General features: G+C 39.3%; 2 non-coding genes across 2 annotated transcripts; both read left to right on the top strand.

The window, feature by feature from the left end:
- Positions 1-2,225: 2,225 nt before the first annotated feature.
- Positions 2,226-2,328, top strand: LOC112724875 (small nucleolar RNA R71). Its single transcript, XR_003164017.1, has one exon. It is a non-coding gene; the product is annotated as a small nucleolar RNA R71 (small nucleolar RNA).
- A 9,032-nt stretch (positions 2,329-11,360) lies between these two features.
- On the top strand, positions 11,361-11,464 carry LOC112725288 (small nucleolar RNA R71). The gene has a single exon (XR_003164406.1). It is a non-coding gene; the product is annotated as a small nucleolar RNA R71 (small nucleolar RNA).
- The last annotated feature ends 10,718 nt before the right edge of the window (positions 11,465-22,182 follow it).

Genomic DNA, 22,182 nt, shown 5'->3' with positions numbered 1-22,182 from the left:
TAGGATTTAGTCTTCTTTGGGGTTGACGGACAGGCTTTGAGTCCTCTTCTAAATATATTCTGTGCTCACATACTTGAGGGCTGATGCCTACTACATCCCGCCAAGCTCCACCCAATTGCTTTCTTGTGCTTTCTCAGCACATTGAGCAGTTGCTCTTCCTGTTGGGAAGTGAGTTCCCTTGCAATGATAACTGGGAATTTCTGATTGTCCTCAAGGTAAGCATACTTGAGGTTTGGAGGAAGGGGCTTCAATTCCAATTTCTGCTCATGGCTAGGCTCTGGATCATCCGGGTTAGTGATAATGGTAAGGTGTCTTCATTATGTTCAGAGGGTGTCCCCACACTTGGACCTTGCTCCATGTGCTTCTCTTCTATTTTTTCTTGGTGAACTTCAGCTATAGTTTCATCAATGATGTCGCGCTGGAAGATAGAATGATCTTCCGGGGGGTGCTTCATAGCTTCATTTAAACTGAAACTCACTGTTCTGCCATCTATCTCAAAGGAGTAAGTTCCTGAGAATGCATCCAGCTTGAACTTCGAAGTCTTTAGGAATGGTCTTCCAAGCAGGATTGATGATGCTCTCCCTGAGTTATTAGGGGGCATTTCCAGGATATAGAAGTCAATGGGAAATGTGAGCCCCTTAATGCTCACTAATACATCTTCAGCAATTCCAACTACTGTAATAATGCTCTTATCTGCTAACACAAAACAAGCTGCCAACCTTTTTAAGGGAGGGAGCCTTAAAGTATCATATATAGACAATGGTATTATACTAACACATGCTCCTAAGTCACACATGCAATCAGAAAATATTACACCTCCAATGGTACAGTTAACCATGCATGGACTTGGATCACTACAGTTTTCAGGTATACCTCCTATTAAGGCAGATATAGAACTACCTAAAGGAATAATTTCTAATTCATTAATTTTATCTTTATGTATGCATAAATCTTTCAGAAATTTGGCATATTTAGGTACTTGCTGAATAACATCAAAAAGGAGAACAGTTACCTTAACCTTTTTGAAAATTTCTACCATTTTGGGATCAAGTTCCATCTGCTTTCTGGACTTCCTTGCTAGATGTGGAAATGAGATAGGAATGGCGCCACTTGCAGCTTCTGCATCTTTTGGTGCTTCATTCCTTTGCTGAGCTACTTCTTCCTCAACCTTGTCTTGTACTTCCTCTTCTTCTTCAGCATCTTCCACTTCTATCACATCCTCAGATGAGGCATGTACTTGTCGGCTTGGCTCCTCTTCATTCCTCTCTTGCAGTGTGGTTCCAGACCTCAAAGTAATGGCATTGATGCCACCCTTGGTGTTAGGTAAGGGTTGAGAAGGAATTTCACTGGAGTTTAAAGGTTGGTTAGTGGAAGTGGGTAGTGAATCTATCCGGGCGGCGAGAGCTTGTAAAGTGGCATTCAGACCATTTAAAGTAGAGTTCAGTATAGTCTGCATGTCTTGTTTTCCTTGTGCAAGAGAACGAAGCATCTCGTCATTTTAAGAGGAAGTGGGATAAGTGATCTGAGGGACTTGTTGCTGGTTGTGTTGGGGTCCTTGTGATTGCCTTAGGTGAGGAGTTCTGTAAGGTTGGTTCTGATTTTGCTGTCTGTTGTTGTTATTCCACCTCTGGTTTCCATTGTTGTCTCTGCCTCCTCTGTTATAGTTGTCCCTCCAACCATGGTTGGAATTATCTCTCCAACCTTCGTTGGAGTTGTCCTGCCATCCTTGGTTATACTTCCCACCTTGGTTGTAGTTACCGCCTTGTTGATTGTATCCTTGATTCGGGCGGTCATAGAAGTTATGAGTAGCTGCCACAGTATTGTCTTCTTGTTGGAGCTGTAGGCATTCATCAGTATAATGACTATAATCAGCACATATTCTGCATACTCTTTTGGGTACTAACTGTTGGCTTTGTTGTGGTGGGGACGGCTAGGTTTGTTGTTGTTGATTCAACTGTAACTGTTTCAGTATGTTGGTCATTTCACATATGCTCTGTGTAAGAGTAGAAGTCTCAGTGCTAGAGGAAATTTCCGTAACAGCTTTTGAGTGGTTGCTTCTATGCCTGTGATTCCTGGTGGACTCAGCTAAGTCGCTGATCAGTTGCCATGCTTCATCTGTGGTCTTGTACTTTTTCAGAGAACCATTACTAGCACCATCTGGTGTAGTCTTATCCTGAGGCTTCATGCCTTGAGTAAAATAGCTGATCAACACTAGCCTGTCAATCATGTGATGGGGGCATGCGTCCAGAAGGTTCTTAAAATGCTCCCAATACTTATAGGAGTTTCTGATTCACCTTGAACAATGCATGAGATCTCTTTTCTCAATCTATCTGTAACCTCAGCTGGAAAGTATTTTTCCAAAAATTCTCTAATGAGCGTATCCCAGTTAGTAACAGTTGCTTCATGTTGGGAGTAGTACCACTCCCTCGCCTTTTCCTCAAGAGAAAATGGTAAGGCAGTTAACAGAATAGAAGTTTTATTTGCACCCTGACGCCTAACAGTAAAACAGGCTGTCTGAAAATCCCTGAGGTGCTTGATGGGCTCCTGAGCAGGTAAGCCATGAAACTTGGGCATCAAGTTGATTAGTGCAGTCTTCAGTTCAAAATCTGCAACCAGAGTTGGATGATGCACTTGATACGGCTGCATTGTAAAATCTGGGGCTCCAACTTTTTGGAGAGTAATCCTTCTAGGTGCTGCCATTCTATCTGCACGTGAATCAACTGAATCAGTAGTAAAGGAGCTTGTCTCGCTCTTAGATGGCTGTTCAGATTCGCCCTCAGATGAGACTGGTGAATCGATAACAATCACTTCACCACCCTCAGAGGCTAACCGACGTCGAGCTCGCCTAATACGTGAAGTAGTTCTTTAAATTTCAGGATCAAATGCGGCTAAACTCGGATCAGGCAGTGAACGCGTCATTCAACGAGAGAAACATATAGGTCATGGTAATAAAATAAAAATAAAATATGCAAATAAAAATAAAAATATATACACTAATTAATAATTTAACACATAATTGCAACTCCCCGGCAAGGGCACCAAAAACTGGTGCGCGGCAGAAGTTAGGCCAATTAAAAGATTGTAATGTAAGAACAGCGTTGCGAGTATAGCTCTTAGCCAGCTAAAATCCACCTCACCAATTTAGAAAGGTGTCACAAAAATTAGAATAAAAATACTGGGAGTATGAGTCCCAGGTCATCTCCCAACAAGTTGCAAGAAAGGATGCTAATTTATTAATTAGGAGTTTCCAAGAGAGTTTGAGTTTGGGTGATAAGCAATTAAATAATTGTAAATTAAAGCAATAAAAACTAAGAATGATTATTAATATTCTAGATAAAAAGCCTTGACTGGGGGAATGATTAATTGGAAGTTCTATCCTTGTTGGGGTCTCTTAAGTGTATTATCAAAAAGATTGTTGTTTTCACTTAGTTAACCCTTACTAAATAAAGGAAAGTCAAGTGATTGAGATAACTCTTATTCGCAAATCCTAGTCCTCTCCCTTGGGAAGGTCTAGCATTAGTAAATACAGAACTAGCCAACAACTTCCAGTTTAATCAGCACTTAAGCCTTCCAACTCAAGTATCTCCTTTTAATCAACCCCCATGTCAAGTAGGGAATCTACTCCATTGACATAAATATATAACGCTCATAAAAATATAAGAAGAAGACATGATAAATTAAATTAAATTAATTAAAAGTAAAAGTAATCCTTTGCATTAACAATCCATGAAAATAATCTAATTACCACTCTAAACAAGAATTAAGAATATGGAATAAATAAAAGAGCAAGTAAGGAAACAAAGTAAAATAGTATCTTCAACGGAGGTAATGACTCTTCAATATCCAAAAGCAAAAGCAATAAAACTAATGAACTATGAATGTAAAGAAAACCTAAAAACTATCCTAATGAGAATGTGTCAATGTGTGAATGAATGTCTTGAGTCTCTCCATGTTCCCTGGCTTTATTCTGTGTTTCTGGGCCAAAAACTGGGTCAAAATGCGGCCCAAAATCACCCCCAACATTTTCTGTTATTTCTGCAGATCACGCAGGTCACGCGTACGCGTCGTCCACTCGTTCGCGTCATTCAGCAATTTTCCTTGTCACGCGTGCACGTCATTCGTGCAGACTCCAATCCGCGCGTACGCGTCAGGCACGCGCACGCGTCGCTGCAATTTTCTCCATGTTGCGCACACGCGTGATCCATGCATGCGCGTCATTGCTCGCTGGTAATCTCCTTAGTTTCTTGTGTTCCTTCCATTTTTGCAAGCTTACTCTCCATTTTCTAAGCCATCCCTGCCCTATAAAGCCTGAAACACTTAACATATGGATCACGACATCGAATGGTATAAAGGAGAATTAAAATACACAAATTAAAGATCTATAGGAAGCAAGTTTTCAACCAAAGAACAAAACTAGGAAGGAATTATAAAATTATGTAATTGGTATGAATAAGTGGGTGATGACTTGATGAAACCACTCAATTAAACACAAGATAAACCATAAAATAGTGGTTTATCAGAGCCTCAGTCTGGAGTTATAAAGAAGAACTAACTCCCCTAGTTTGAATTCTCTCCTTTTTATGTGCTTGTCATGGACAACCTTCATCTTCTCTTTGTATCGCCTGGAGTTGTCATATGCTTCTAGGTGAAGGTTCTCCAATTCTGCTAGTTGCAGCTTCCTTTCAGCACCAGCTTCTTCAAAATTCATGTTGCACTCCCTCACAGCCCAGAAAACCTTGTGTTCTACCTCTACTGGAAGGTGGCAAGCCTTTCCGTATACTAAGCGGAAGGGGCTTATCCAAATGGGTGTCCTGTATGTTGTTCTATATGCCCAGAGTGCATCTTGTAGCCTGGGGATGATAAGCTGTTGCTACTTTGTGAATTATCCTATGAGGCTTTACTATCTTCTCCAGAATATGCTTAATCTCTCTGTTAGACACTTCTGCTTGTCCATTAGTCTAGGGATGATAAGCTGTTGCTACTTTGTGAACTATCCCATGCTTCCTCAGTAATCCTGTTAGTCTCCTGTTACAAAAGTGAGTGCCTTGATCACTCACGATTGTTCGTGGTGATCCAAAGCGACAAATAATATGGTTTCTAATAAAGGAAACAACAGTGTTAGCATCATCAGTATAGGTAGAAATTTCTTCCACCCATTTAGAAACATAATCTACAGCTAACAGTATATAAAGGTAGCCATTAGAGTTTGAAAATGGACCCATGAAGCCAATGCCCTAAACATCAAAAATTTCACAGAAAAGCATAATCTGTTGAGGCATCTCATCCTTCTTGGATATATTACTAAACCTTTGGCATGGGGAACAAGATTTACAAAAAGCAGCAGCATCTTTAAAAAGAGTAGGCCACCAGAATCCACACTCTAAAATTTTTCTAGCTGTTCTTTGAGGGCCAAAATGTCCTCCACTCTCAGAAGAGTGGCAGGCCTCTAAAATGGACTGAAATTCTGATTGGGGCACACACCTTCTAATTACCTGGTCAGCACCACACCTTCATAAGTATGGGTCATCCCATATATAATATTTAGACTCGCTTTTCAGCTTGTCCATTTGATGCTTAGTAAAATTGGGAAGGAAAGTATGGCTAACTAGATAATTAGCTACAGGTGCATACCAAGGAACTACTTCAGATACTGCTTGCAAACTATCAAATGGGAAAGTATCATTGATAGGAGTGGAGTCATCCTTAATGTGCTCATAGCGACTCAAGTGGTCTGCCACTAAATTCTGGTTACCACTCCTATCCTTAATTTCTAAGTCAAATTTTTGCAGCAGCAGTATCCAACGTATCAACCTTGGTTTGGACTCTTTTTTAGCTAATAAATATTTTAGAGCTGCATGGTCCGAGTACACTACTACCTTAGTTCCAAGTAAATAGGCTCGGAATTTATACAGAACAAAAACAATAGCAAGAAGCTCTTTTTCAGTAGTAGTGTAATTAGATTGAGCAGCATCTAAGGTTTTAGATGCATAAGCAATTACGAAAAGATCCTTACCTTTGCACTGAGCCAGCACCGCTCCCACTGCATGGTTGGAGGCATCATACATAATTTTAAATGGCTGGCACCAGTCTGGTCCTCTCACAATTAGAGCTTGAGTCAGGGCGATCTTCAGCTTATCAAATGCTTGCATGCAATCCTCACTAAACTCGAACTCAATATCTTTCTGCAGCAGTCTGGATAAAGGTAATGCTACCTTACTGAAGTCCTTAATGAATCTCTTGTAAAAACTTGCATGGCCTAGGAACGAACGGACTTCCCTCACGGAGGAGGGGTAAGGTAAACTAGAAATGACATCTACCTTTGCTAGATCTACAGAAATACCAGTATTAGACACAATATGTCCTAGTACAATACCATGTTTTACCATAAAGTGACATTTTTCAAAATTCAATACAAGGTTTGAACTAACACACCTGTCTAATACTCTAGCTAAACTATCCAAGCAAAGGTTAAAGGAATCACCATATACGCTAAAATCATCCATGAATACTTCCATACAATTCTCAATAAGATCTGAAAAGATACTCATCATGCATATTTGGAAAGTAGCCGGTGTATTACATAAGCCAAAAGGCATTCTTTTGTATGCATACGTTCAAAAGGGGCATGTAAAAGTAGTCTTCTCCTGATCTTCAGGAGCTATATGAATTTGAAAATAGCCTGTATAACCATCTAAAAAATAGTAATGGGATTTACCTGACAGGCAATCAAGCATCTGATCAATAAATGGCAAGGAGTAGTGATCCTTGCGAGTAGCTTAGTTGAGACGCCTATAGTCAATGCAAACACTCCATGAATTCTGCACTCTAGTTGTCAGGAGCTCTCCATGCTCATTCTTCACTGTTGTGACTCCAGACTTCTTGGGCACCATTTGTACTGGACTGACCCATTCGCTATTTGAGATGGGGTAAATGATATCTGCTTCAAGTAGCCTGGTCACTTCTTTCTTGACAACTTCTAAGATGGTGGGATTCAATCTTCTTTGGGATTGACGGACGGGTTTTGATTCCTCTTCTAAGTATATTCTGTGCTCACAAACTTGAGGGCTGATGCCTACTATATCCGCCAAGCTCCACCCAATTGCTTTCTTATGTTTTTCTCAGCACACTAAGTAGTTGCTCCTCTTGTTGGGAAATGAGTTCCCTTGCAATGATAACTGGGAACTTCTGATTATCCTCAAGGTAATCATACTTGAGGTATAGAGGAAGGGGCTTCAATTCCAACTTCTGCTCATGGCTAGGCTCTGGATCATCCAGGGCTAGTGATAATGGCAAAGTGTCCTCATTGTGTTCAGAGGGTGTCCCCACACTTGGACCTTGCTCCATGTTCTTTTCTTCTACTTCTTCTTGGTGAACTTCAGCTACAGTTTCATCAATGATGTCGCACTGGAAGATAGAATGATCTTCCGGAGGGTGCTTCATAGCTTCATTTAAACTGAAACTCACTGTTCTGCCATCTATCTCAAAGGAGTAAGTTCCTGAGAATGCATCTAGCTTGAACATCGAAGTCTTCAGGAATGGTCTTCCTGAGTTATTAGGGGGCATTTCCAGGATATAGAAGTCAATGGGAAATGTGAGCCCCTTAATGCTCACTAACATATCTTCAGCAATTCCAACTACTGTAATAATGCTTTTATCTGCTAACACAAAACGAGCTGCCGACCTTTTTAAGGGAGGGAGCCTCAAGGTATCATATATAGACAATGGCATTATACTAACACACGCTCCTAAATCACACATGCAGTCAGAAAATATTACACCTCCAATGGTACAGTTAACCATGCATGGACCTGGGTCACTACATTTTTTAGGTATACCTTCCATTAAAGCAGATATAGAACTACCAAAAGGAATAGTTTCTAATTCATTAATTTTGTCTTTATGTATGCATAAATCCTTCAGAAACTTTGCATATTTAGGTACTTGCTGAATAACATCAAAAAGGGAAACAATTACCTCAACCTTTTTGAAAATTTCTACCATTTTGGGATTAAGTTCCATCTGCTTTCTAGATTTCCTTGCAAGGTGTGGAAATGGGATAGGAATGGCGCCACTTGTAGCTTCTGCATCCTTTGGTGCTCCATTCCCTTGTTGAGCTACTTCTTCTTCAACCTTGTCTTGTACTTCTTCTTCCTCTTCAGCATCTTCTACTTCTACCATATCCTCAGCTGGGGCGTGTTCTAGTGCGCTTGGCTCCTCTTGGTTCCTCTCTTGCAATGTAATTCCGGACCTCAAAGTGATGGCATTGATGCCACCCTTGGGATTTGGTAAGGGTTGAGAAGGAATTTCAATGGAGCTTGAAGGTTAGTTGGTGGAAGCAGGTAATGAATCTATCTGGGCGGCAAAAGCTTGTAAAGTGGCATTCAGACCAGTTAAAGTAGAGTTCAGTGTAGTCTGCATGTCTTGTTGTCCTTATGCAAGAGAACGAAGCATCTCGTCATTTGATGAGGAAGTAGGATAAGTGATCTAAGGGACTTGTTGTTGGTTATGCTGGGGTCCTTGTGACTGTCTTAGGTGAGGTGCTCTGTAAGGCTGATTCAGATTCTGATGTCTGTTATTGTTATTCCACCTCTGGTTTCTCTAGTTCTCTCTGCCTCCTTGATGCGTGGAAAACTTGTCTCACAACAAATCTCCCTTCGGCAAGTGTACCGAATTTGTCGTCAAGTAAAAACTCACAATAGAGTGAGGTCGAATCCCACAGGGATTGATTGATCAAGCAACTTTAATTAGAAGAATGTTCTAGTTGAGCCAATCCAGAATTTGGGTTGAGAATTGCAGAAAATAAAATGGTGGGAATGTAAATAACAGAAAAGTAAATGCTAGAATTAAAGGATTGGAAGTAAATGACTGAAAATAAATTGCAGAATTGTAAATGGGAATGGGGGATTTGCTCATAAAAGTAAATGGCAGAAATTAAAGAGAATGGGTAAGATCAGAGATGGGGAGTTCATTGGGCTTAGGAGATGTTGCAATTCTCCGGATCAAGTTCATTTTCATCTCTTCCTCAATCAATGCACTCATTGATCTCCTTGGCAATCTTAAGTGATTGAATTACAATTTCTTGAAATTCAATCTCTCAAATCTTGATCAATAGCCAATTTCTTGGTCAATTGCTCATGAGAAGAGATGAAGTATGGTCACTGATTATACCACATGCATTTCCCAAATCAAGTATTGAGAGGGTTATAGTCACATACCCATCCAAACCCAATTTGGTCCAGCATGAGAAAGCATTTCTAGCTTGATCTCTTCATTCCTCTTTCAAGGTTCAAAAGAGACCCAAGTTTGAATAGCTTCTCTTCCAAGATAACTACTCAATTGGATGAAGATCGAAAGCTTTCAAGTAAAATCAAGAGAAAAGATAGAAGAAGAATAATGAAAATTAGTATTGATCCATCAAATTACAACAGAGCTCCCTAACCCAATGAAATGGGTTTAGTTGTTCATAGCTCTTGAGAATGAAAACAAAGATGGAGAATACATCCTAAAACTAGAAAATGCAGAGAAGATAAAATATAGAGAGTAGTTCTCCTTTTTCCAGCTTCTAGAGCTCCTTAACAATTCAAAGCTACTCCTATATATACTATTTCTCTCAGCTTCTAGTTGGCTCTTCAAGTCTTGGGCCTTTGGATCTTGAGTTTGAAGCAGTTCTTTTCTTCATTTGGGCTTGGCTTTACTTGTAGAGAGAAAGTGCTAAGTGGGCAGAGACTTCAGCTCAGGGCGTTAGGGGTGTTAACATTTAGTGAAAGTATAAGTTCGAGGATGTTAGTGACACTTAACATTTTCACTAACGTTCCATTGTACCCCTTTGCCTCACGTTACACCCCATGTTAACTAGGTTAACGTGGCTTCTAACGTGGCCTTGCCAACCTTCGAGAACGTTAGTGACACTCAACATTGTCACTAACGTTCCAATGTGCCCCTAGATCTCACGTTAGAGTACACGTTAACTAGATTAACGTGGCCTCTAACGTGGCCATTCTTAGCCATCCAAACGTTAGTGACAATGTTGAGTGTCACTAACGTTGGCTCATCATTCATTCCTCATCGTTAGCTTCCACGTTAACTAAGTTAACGTGGCTCCTTGGGGGGTTGTGTGGTTGCTTCCAACGTTAGTGACAATGTTGAGTGTCACTAACGTTGTCGACAACTCTCACTTCTTACGTTAGCTCCCACGTTAACCAAGTTAACGTGGGAGTTAACGTGGTGTGTTGCATTCTTAGGCCAACGTTTGTGACAATGTTGAATGTCACTAACGTTGGCTTCTCTTCCCCCTTTAACGTTAGAGGTTACGTTAACTAGGTTAACGTGGGCTCTAACGTGGCCACTCATGAGTGTTTGCCAACGTTAGTGACAATGTTAAGTGTCACTAACGTTGGCTCAACTTTCCTTTTCCACGTTAGAGTTCACGTTAACTTAGTTAACGTGACTCTTAACGTGGGCAATGATGGCTTTGAGAGTGTCATTGGCAATCACTTTTCTCATTTAACCTTGCAAGTTACCTCCCTTTCCTTGCTTCCTTTGCTCCTGAAATCAAGCAACAGAGTGCATCAAAGTTCTAGTCCAAGTCATGGGTAATGCAGCATACAATTTGTCAATAAATTCATGCAAAATCCTCATGAAATAATGTAAAATGCACAATGTATGCTTGAATCAAGGTGTAGGTGAATATCTACCCAAAACTAGCTTATTTCCTAAAGAAATGCATGAAACTACCCTAAAAACAATAAAGAAAAGGTCAGTAAAACTGGCCAAGATGCCCTGGCATCACTCCTCTGTTGTAGTTGTCCCTCCAGCAATGGTTGGAATTATCTCTCCAACCTTGGTTGGAGTTGTCCTGCCATCCTTGGTTATAGTTCCCACCTTGGTTGTAGTTGCCGCCTTGTTGATTGTATCCTTGACTCGGGCGGTCATAGAAGTTATGAGTAGCTGCCACAGTATTGTTTTCTTGTTGGAGTTGCGGGCATTCATCAGTATAATGACTATTATCGGCACAGATTTCGCATACTCTTTGGGAGACTAACTGTTGGCTTTGTTGTGGTGGGGAAGGCTGAGTTTGTTGTTGATTCAACTGCATCTGCTTCAGTAGGTTGGTCATTTCACATATACTCTGTGTAAGAGCAAAAGTCTCAGTACTAGAGGAAACCTCTGCAACAGCTTTTGAGTGGCTGCTCCTGTGCTTGTGATTTCGAGTGGACTCAGCTAAGTCACTGATCAATTGCCATGCTTCATCTACGGTCTTGTACTTTTTTAGAGAACCATTACTAGCACCATCTAGTGTAGTTTTATCCCTAGGCTTCATCCATTGAGTGAAGTAACTGATTAACACTAGGCTGTCAATCATGTGATGAGGGCATGCGTCTAGAAGGTTCTTAAAGCGCTCCCAGTACTCATAGAGAGTTTCTAATTCACCTTGGACAATGCAGGAGATCTCTTACCTCAATCTATATGTGACTTCAGCTGGAAAGTATTTTTCCAAAAATTCTCTCCTGAGCGTATCCCAGTTGGTAACAGTTGCTTCAGGTTGGGAGTAGTACCACTTCCTCGCCTTTCCCTCAAGAGAAAACGGGAAGGCGATTAACAAAATATAAGTTTCATTTGCACCATGACTCCTAATAGTGGAACAGGCAGTCTAAAAATCCCTTAGGTACTTGATAGGCTCCTGAGCAAGTAAGCCATGAAACTTGGACATCAAGTTGATTAGTGCAGTTTTCAGTTTAAAATCTGCAGCCAGAGTTGGATGATGCACTTGATACGGCTGCAGTGTAAAGTTCTGCAGCTCCAACTTCCTGGAGAGTAATCCTCCTAGGTGCTGCCATTCTATCTGCACGTGAATCAACTGAATCAGTAGTAAAGGAGCTTGTTTCGCTCTTAGATGGTGGTTCAGATTCACCCTGAGATGAGACTGGTGAATCGATAACAATCACTTCACCACCCTCAGAGGCTAACCGACGTCGAGCTCGCCTAATACGTGAAATAGTTCTTTCAATTTTAGGGTCAAATGCGACTAAGCTCGGATCAAGAAATGAACGCGTCATTCAATGAGAGAAAGATATAGCTCATGGTAACAAAATAAAATAAAATATGAAAATAAAAATAAAAATATGTACACTAATTAATAATTTAGCACACAATTACAACTCTCCGGCAATGGCGCCAAAAATTGGTGCATGGCAGAAATTTGGCCAATTAAGAGATTGTAATATAAGAACAACGTTGCGAGTATAGCTCTTAACCAGCTGAAATTCGCCGCATCAATTTAGAAAGGTGTCACAAAAATTAGAATAAAAATACTGGGAGTATGAGTCCTAGGTCGTCTCCCAACGAGTTGCTAGAAAGGGTGCTAAGTTATTAATCAGGAGTTTTCAGATAGTTTTGAGAGTTGAATAACAGAAAATAAACAATTGTAATTTAGTGCAATGAAAATTAAAAGGGAATTTATATTATTCAAATTAAAAAGCCTTGACTGGGGGAATGATTAATTAGAAGTTCTGTCCTTGTTGGAATTCTCTCAAGTGTAGTATAAAGAGGTTGTTATTTTCACTTAGTTAACCCTTACTAAATAAAGAAAAGTTAAGTGATTGAGCTAACTCGTATTCGTAAATCCTAGTCCTCTCCCTTGGGAAGGTCTAGCGTTAGTAAATACAGAATTAGCCAACAACTTCCAATTTAACTAACCACTTGAGCATTCCAACTCAAGTGTCTCCTCTTAATCAACCCCCATGTCAAGTAGGGAATCTACTCTATTGATATGGATACCATCTTCGTTATTGGGAGTTTAGAATAGAAAAGAGACATAATAATTTAAATAAAATTGAGATTCAAAATTAATTAAAAGTAAAAGTAATCCTTTGCATTAACAATCCATGAAAATAATCCAATTACCACTCTAAATAAGAATTAAGAATATGGAATAAATAAATAAAAAAGTAAGGAAACAAACTAGAATAGTATCTTCAACAGAGGTGATGACTCTTCAATATCCAAAAGCAAAAGCAATAAAACTAATAAACTATGAATGTAAACAAAACCTAGAGGAAGAGTAATTTCTCTCTAGATTCAGATCTAAAACCTAAAAAACTATCCTAATGAGAATGTGTGAATGTGTGTTGAGTCTCTGCATGTTCCCTAGCTTTAGTCTGTGTTTCTGGGCCAAAAACTGGGTCAAAACGCGGCCCGAAATCGCCCGCAGCATTTTCTGTTAATTCTGCAGATCGTGCATGTCATGCGTACGCGTCAACCACGCGTACGCGTCATTTGGCAAATTTCTTTTTCACACGTACGTGTCGTCCACGCGTGCGCATCTTTTGTGCAGACTCCAATCCACGTGTACGCGTCAGGCACGCGCACACATCGCTGCAATTTTCTCCATGTCGTGCGCACGCGTGAGCCATGCATGCGCGTCGATGCTCGCTGGTCATCTTCTTAGTTTCTTGTGTTCCTTCCATTTTTGCAAGCTTCCTCTCCATTTTCTAAGTCATTCCTGTCCTATAAAGCCTGAAACACTTAACACACGGATCACGGCATCGAATGGTATAAAGGAGAATTGAAATATACAAATTAAAGATCTCCTGGAAGCAAGTTTTCAACCATAGAATAGAACTAGGAAGGGAAATGTAAAACCATGCAAATCATATGAATAAGTGGGTGAAGACTTGATGAAACCACTCAATTAAACACAAGATAAACCATAAAATAGTGGTTTATCAATAAATAATTAGAAACCTCGAATAAAACAAAAAAAGTTGTACGGTGGTAAAGAAAATAAAAAATCTCAATCACATTAATAAAACTTTGGGGTACTTCCTTTTTTTTCTTTTTTCTTTTTTTGCTTTGCTTTTTATGTATATTTGTAACTTGTTAGTATTTATCTTTTGACTTTTGTATCAATGATCTTGACTTGCCAACATTTCTCTGATTTTTTTTTCGCATACTTTTTGGTGTTTATTAATGTGTTTATGAATGTCTTCAAATTTCTGATTTTAACTGTTTGTGCTTTGAAAATTTGAAAATATGAATATTGGTGCATTTGGTCTGATCTCTTGAAATTTTGCCCAGTAACAAATAGATTCAATTTTTTGGTTAAAACTTCCAAGCAACTCAAATTTTGTCTATAATTTGATCGTGTCATGGCAAGTTACAATGCACATTTTTCATTCTTTTCACTTTATGATTCTGCTATTAATTTTTGTGTAGCTCTACCTTGATTGTTTTGTTATTTTTGAAATTGCAATTTAACCTTTTATATGTGTACTATAAATTCTTTGCTTTTCTTTATTTGTTTCACTTGAATGAGATTCTAAAAAAGTGTTTAGAGAATTACTTCTAAGAGTTCCTCCATTTCTCAACCTAACTATGAGGCTACGAAAGTCCTTTTCATTACTCATTCCCCTTTATTTCATAACACCCTTCCTCCTCTATTCTCATGGTTTTCACTTGGCTAATAGATTGTCCTCCTAAAATAATGTAACAATTATCGATTAAGTTTTGTGATATGCCGAAGGATTGGATAGATCTATCAAGGTATAGCAAAGAGTATATCAATGGTGTTAACCGTTTCTTAGACTTTGCGTACTCTAAGGGAGAACCAGAAGGACAACAAATCCAATGTCCTTGTAAGAGGTGTTGCAACATTAATTGGTATAGAAGAGGTATTGTCTTTGACCATTTAGTAGTTGATGATTTGTTAAAGGATATAAATCATGGATTAATCACGGTGAATGGAAAATTCCAATGGTGGTTGATGATGAGATAAATGATGAAGAAGGTGCACATGATGACATCGAAGGGTTGCTTAATGATGCATTTGGAGATGTGTTTAAAAATTTTTATAATTTAATAGATGGGGCAAGTCAAGAGTTATATCTTGGTTGCAAAAATTTTTTTACATTATCATTTATCATCCGTCTGTACTTGTTAAAGTGTTTGCACGGGTGGAGCAATGCCTCATTCACTTCCCTTCTTGAGCTATTGAAGGAGGCAATGCCAGACATTAACATACCTTCATCTTCAATAAGATGAAGGCTATGATAAGAGATTTAGGTCTCGAATATAAAAAAATCAATGCTTGTCCTAAGGATTGCCTCCTGTATAAGAAATAACTAAAGGATGAAAAACAATGTTGTGTGTACAGAACTTCTCGATATACTAAAACTTTAATGATAATAGTGAGATCCAACCTCCCAAGAAAGGTCATCCTATTCTTCCAAAGACTATGAGATACTTTTCTATAATTCCAAAACTTCAGAGATTATTTATGTGCTCAAAGACGGAAGCTAGTTTGAGGTGGCATGATGAGGAGCGCGTTAAGGATGGGACGTTAAAGCATCTTGCTAATGGCCTTGCATAGAAAAAGTTTAATGAAATTAATGAAGATTTTTCAAAAAAAAAAAAATTAGGCAATATTAGACTAGGCATGTCAAGTGATGGGTTCAACCCATTTCATAGCATGAACATTTCATGGAGCATGTGACCTGTGATGTTGATGGCATATAACTTGTCTCCATGGATGTGCATGAAAATCGAATATTGTATGCTTTCTTTGCTTATTCCTGGCCCACAATCACTTGGTAAAGATATTTATATCTATCTACAGCCATTGATAGAAGACTTGAAGTTATTGTGGAATGAGACCTTTCAAATATGTGCAGCTCTTTTGTGGACAATCAATAATTTTCCTGCATATGCTATGTTGTTGGGGTGGAGTACAAAAGAAAAAATGGCTTGCCCTTGTTGCAACAAAAATACCTCTTCTCTACAACTAAAACATAGTCGTAAGATGGTTCATATGGACCATTGTGTCTTTTTACCCATGGATCATCCATAGAGAACCAATACAAGGTCTTTTAATGGGAAGATGGAATTAAGGCCCCCTCCACCTGTTATAGAAGGAACGGAAATTTTTGAGATACTGCAAAATATTGAGAATATTTTTGTGAAGAAGCAAAGTACATCAAATGGTTTCCCATGGAATTGGAAAAAAGATCAATTTCCTTTTATTTGCCTTACTGGCATAAGAACCCATTGCGTCACAACTTGGGTGTCATGCACATAGAGAAGAACATAATTGACAATGTAATTGGAACTCTTTTAGATATTACAGGCAAGACAAAGGACCATTTGAATGCTCGATATGACTTAATAGATTCAGGGATCTGGAAAAATCTTCAACCAAAGGAGGTGAATCATGGCAAGAGAACAAAGTTGGCAAAGGCATGCTTTTTTATGACTGCGGCAAAGAAGCCAAATTTCTGTGGTATTTTGAAGACGTCAAAGCTACCAGATGGTAGTGCTTCAAATATATCACGATGTGTCCATCTAGGAGAAATAAAAGTTTCTGGTTATAAGACCTACGATGCTCACCTTATGCTACACTATTTACTACCAATACCGATTAAAAGCATCCTTCCTGATCATGTGGCCATTCCGTTGATTAGACTATGTTTTTTTTGTCGCTTATGCAAAAATTTCATCACATTGGAAGAGATAGATTGACTGGCATTAGAGATTATGAAAACATTATGCACCCTTGAGAGGACATATTCTCCTTGTTTTTGTGACGTAATGGTTCATCTTCCAATTCATTTAACAAGTGAGGTGAGATTGGGTGGTCCGGTGCAGTTTTGTTGGATGTATCCTCCAGAAAGATACATGTGTACATTAAGGTCCTATGTTTGCAACAAAATTCGCCTCAAAGGTTCTATTGCAGAGGCATATCTGGCTGAGGAGTGCTTAAATTTTTGCTCAAGATACTTGCATAGAAGTGTGTGAACAAGACTTAATAAGCAACCTTGGAATGACGATGATCCTAACAAAGACAAAGTTGTGCCATCAAAACATTTTTCTAACAAAGGTCGTTCATTAGGCGTAGGAAATGGAGAACCAATTAACATCAATGACATATCAAGTGCCCAAGCCATGTGTATGTATTACATAATTGTGAAGAAGTCGCAGATTATGTTAGGTAACTTTAACACAAGTTATTTCTAATTCACTAAATCAATTGCAGTTATATTTTTTTCTAATACATAACTATTTGATGGACTACAATTCACTCCCCATATAAAATGAATCCGTTCTTTGGCAAGCGTACTGGTGTACGAAATTGTGATCATCAATGGCGCCAACAACTTGGTACGCACAATTGTAATCTCAACTCTTTATCACAACTCCGCACAACTAACCAGCAAGTGCACTGGGTCGTCCAAGTAATAAACCTTATGCAAGTAAGGGTCGATCCCACGGAGACTGTCGGCTTGAAGCAAGCTATGGTCATCTTGTAAATCTTAGTCAGGCGGATTCAAATGGTCATGGAGGATTGATAATTAAAAGATGAATAAAACATAAAATAAAGATAGAGATACTTATGTAATTCATTGGTGAGAATTTCAGATAAGCGTATGAAGATGCTTTGTTCCCCCTAAACTTCTGCTTTCCTATTGCCTTCATCCAATCATTCATACTCCTTTCCATGGCAAGCTTTATGTTGGGCATCACCGTTGTCAATGGCTACTTCCCGTCCTCTCAGTGATAATGTTCTACGCACGCTGTCACCGCACGGCTAATCATCTGTCGGTTCTCGATCATGTTGGAATAGGATCCATTAATCCTTTTGCGTCTGTCACACGCCCAACACTCGCGAGTTTAAAGCTCGTCACAGTCATCCCTTCCCAGATCCTACTCAGAATACCACAGACAAGGTTTAGACGTTCCAGATCTCAGGAATGGCCGCCAATAATTCTAGCCTATACCACGAAGGTTCTAATCTTAGATTAGAAACCCAAGAGATACACATTCAAGCTTGTTTGCATGTAGAACGGAAGTGGTTGTCAGGCACACGTTCATAGGTGATAATGGTGATGAGTTTCACATAATCATCACATTCATCATGTTCTTGTGTGCGAATGAATATCTTAGAGAACAAGTAGGCGTGAATTGAATAGAAAAACAGTAGTACTTTGCATTAATTCATGAAGAACAGCAGAGCTCCACACCTTAATCTATGGTGTGTAGAAACTCCAGTGTTGAAAATACAAAAGTGATAATGGTGGTCATTGGCTTTGGCCCCAGAGAGGGAACCCCAAGAACCAAGATCCCCAAAATGCAATAGCAAAAGGTCCTATTTATAGAAAACTAGTAGCCTAGGGTTACAGAAATAGGTAATTAATGCAGAAATCTTCTTTCGGGCCCACTTGGTGTGTGTCTAGGCTGAGCATTGAAGCTTCCATGTGTAGAGACTTTTCTTGGAGTTAAACGCCAGCTTTTGTGCCAGTTTGGGCGCTTAACTCCAGCTTTTGTGCCAGTTCTGGCGTTTTGACGCCAGAATTCTTAAGCTGAATTGGAACGCCTATTTGAGCCATCAAATCTCAGGCAAAGTATGAACTATTATATATTGCTGGAAAGCCCAGAATGTCTACTTTCTAACGCAATTGAGAACGCACCAATTGGGCTTTTGTAGCTCTAGAAAATCTACTTCGAGGGCAGGGAGGTCAGAATCCAACAGCATCTGCAGTCCTTTTTCAGCCTCTGAATCAGATTTTTGCTCAGGTCCCTTAATTTCAGCCAGAAAATACCTGAAATCACAGAAAAACACACAAACTCATAGTAAAGTCCAGAAATATGATTTTTATTTAAAAACTAATAAAAACATAATAAAAACTAACTAAAATATACTAAAAATATACTAAAAACAATGCCAAAAAGCGTATAAATTATCCGCTCATCACAACACCAAACTTAAATTGTTGCTTGTCCCCAAGCAACTAAAACTCAAATAGGATAAAAAGAATAGAATGTACAATGAATTCCAAAAACATCTATGAAGATCAGTATTAATTAGATGAGCGGGACTTTTAGCTTTTTGCTTCTGAATAGTTTTGGCATCTCACTTTATCCTTTGATGTTCAGAATGATTGGCATCTATAGGAACCTAGAATTCAGATAGTGTTATTGATTCTCCTAGTTAAGTATGTTGATTCTTGAACACATCTACTTTATGAGTCTTGGCCGTGACCCAAAGCATTTTGTTTTTCAGTATTACCACCGGATACATAAATGCCACAGACACATAACTGGGTGAACCTTTTCAGATTGTGACTCAGCTTTGCTAGAGTCCCCAGTTAGAGGTGTCCAGAGCTCTTAAGCACACTCTTTTTGCTTTTGGACCACGACTTTAACCGCTCAGTCTCAAGTTTTTACTTGACACTTTCACGCCACAAGCACATGGTTAGGGACAGCTTGGTTTAGCCGCTTAGGCCAGGATTTTATTCCTGTGGGCCCTCCTATCCACTGATACTCAAAGCCTTGGATCCCCTTTTTTATTTCACCCTTGCCTTTTGGTTTAAAGGGCTATTGGCTTTTTCTGCTTGCTTTTTCTTTTTCTTTCTCTTTTTTTTTGCAAGCTTTTCACTGCTTTTTCTTGCTTCTAGAATCAATTTTATGATTTTTCAGATTATCAAATAACATTTCTCCTTTTCCATCATTCTTTCAAGAGCCAACAATTTTAACATTCATGAATCAACAATATCAAAAATATGCACTGTTCAAGCATTCATTCAGAAAACACAAAGTATTGCCACCACATCAAAATAATTAAACTGTTTTAAAATTCGAAATTCATGCACTTCTTTTCCTTTTCAATTAAAACACTCTTTATTTAAGAAAGGTGATGGATTCATTTTCATAGCTTTAAGGCATAGACACTTAGACACTAGTGATCATGTAATAAAGACACAAACATAAATAGACATAAGGCATAATTTTCGAAAAAACAGAAAATAAAGAACAAGGAAATTAAAGAACGGGCCCACCTTAGTGATGGCGGCTTGTTCTTCCTCTTGAAGATCTTATGGAGTGCTTGAGCTCCTTAATGTCTCTTCCTTGCCTTTGTTGCTCCTCTCTCATAACTCTTTGGTCTTCTCTAATTTCATGGAGGAGGATAGAATGCTCTTGGTACTCCACCCTTAGTTGTCCCATATTGGAACTCAATTCTCCTAGGGAAGTGTTGATTTGCTCCCAATAGTTTTATGGAGGAAAATGCATCCCTTGAGGCATCTCAGGGATTTCATGATGAGGATTTTCCTCATGTTCTTGTCCATGAGTGGGATCTCTTCTTTGCTCTATCCTTTTCTTAGTGATGGGCTTGTCTTCATCAATGAGGATGTCTTCCTCTATGTCAATTCCAGCCGAATTGCAAAGGTGACCAATGAGATGAGGGAAGGCTAACCTTGCCAAAGTGGAGGACTTGTCCGCCACCTTGTAGAGTTCTTGGGATATAACCTCATGAACTTCTACTTCCTCTCCAATCATGATGCTATGGATCATGATCGCCCGGTCTATAGTAACTTCAGACCGGTTGCTAGTGGGAATGATTGAGCGTTGGATGAACTCCAACTATCCCCTAGCCACGGGCTTGAGGTCATGCCTTCTTTGTTGAACCGACTTTCCTCTTAAATCTCTCTTCCATTGAGCGCCCTCTTCACAAATGTCTATGAGGATTTGGTCCAACCTTTGACCAAAGTTGACCCTTCTAGTGTAGGGGTGTGCATCTCCTTGCATCATGGGCAAGTTGAATGCCAACCTTACATTTTCCGGACTGAAATCTAAGTATTTCCCTCAGACCATTGTAAGCCAATTCTTAGGGTTTGGGTTCATACTTTGATCATGGTTCTTGGTGATCCATGCATTGGCATAGAACTCTTGAACCATTAGGATTCTGACTTGTTGAATAGGGTTGATGAGAACTTCCCAACCTCTTCTTCGGATCTCATGTCAGATCTCCGGATACTCATTCTTTTTGAGCTTGAAAGGGACCTCGAGGATCACCTTCTTCTTGGCCACAACTTCATAGAAGTGGTCTTAATATGATGCACCCTTGAGAGGAATCTCTCAATCTCCCATGACTCGGAGGTGGAAGCTTTTGCTTTCCCTTTCCTCTTTCTAGAGGTTTCTCCAGCCTTTGGTGCCATTAATGGTTATGGAAAAACAAAAATCTTTAGCTTTTACCACAACAAACTTAGAAGGTTTGTGATGAGCGGATAATTTATACGCTTTTTTGCATTGTTTTTAGTATGTTTTTAGTAGAATCTAGTTACTTTTAGGGATGTTTTTATTAGTTTTTATGTTAAATTCACATTTCTGGACTTTACTATGAGTTTGTGTGTTTTTCTATGATTTCAGGTATTTTCTGGCAGAAATTGAGGGACTTGAGCAAAAATCAGATTCAAAGGTAGAAGAAGGACTGCTGATGCTGTTGGATTCTGACCTCCCTGCACTCAAAGTGGATTTTCTGGAGCTACAGAACTCAAAATGGCGCGCTTCCAATTGAGTTAAAAAGTAGACATCCAGGGCTTTCCAGAAATATATAATAATTTATACTTTGGCCGAGTTTAGACGACGCAAAAGGGCATTGAACGCCAGTTCTATGCTGCTGTCTGGAGTTAAACGCCAGAAACACGTCACAACCCAGAGTTGAATGCCAAAAACACGTTACAACTTGGCGTTCAACTCCAGAAGAAGCCTCTGCACGTGTAACATTCAAGCTCAGCCCAAGCACACACCAAGTGGGCCCCGGAAGTAGATTTATGCATCAATTACTTACTTCTGTAAACCCTAGTAGCTAGTTTATTATAAATAGAACTTTTTACTATTGTATTAGACATCCTGGATTGTAATTTTGATCCTGTGATCATGTTTTGGGGGCTGGCCATTCGGCCATGCCTGAACCTTCATCACTTATGTATTTTCAATGGTAGAGTTTCTACACTCCATAGATTAAGGTGTGGAGCTCTGTTGTTCCTCAAGAATTAATGCAAAGTACTACTGTTTTTCTATTCAATTCAACTTATTCCGCTTCTAAGATATTCATTCGCACTTCAACATGAATGTGATGAACGTGACAATCATCATCATTCCCTATGAACGCGTGCCTGACAACCACTTCCGTTCTACCTTAGATTGAATGAGTATCTCTTGGATCTCTTAATCAGAATCTTCGTGGTATAAGCTAGATTGATGGTGGCATTCATGAGAGTCCGGAAAGTCTAAACCTTGTCTGTGGTATTCCAAGTAGGACTCTGGGATTGAATGACTGTGACGAATTTCAAACTCGCGAGTGCTGGGCGTAGTGACAGACGCAAAAGGAGGGTGAAATCCTATTCCAGTATG

This window comes from Arachis hypogaea, chromosome 11, assembly GCF_003086295.3.
Source record: "Arachis hypogaea cultivar Tifrunner chromosome 11, arahy.Tifrunner.gnm2.J5K5, whole genome shotgun sequence".
Lineage (NCBI taxonomy): Eukaryota > Viridiplantae > Streptophyta > Magnoliopsida > Fabales > Fabaceae > Arachis > Arachis hypogaea.
This window is presented reverse-complemented; position numbering and strand designations above follow the sequence as displayed.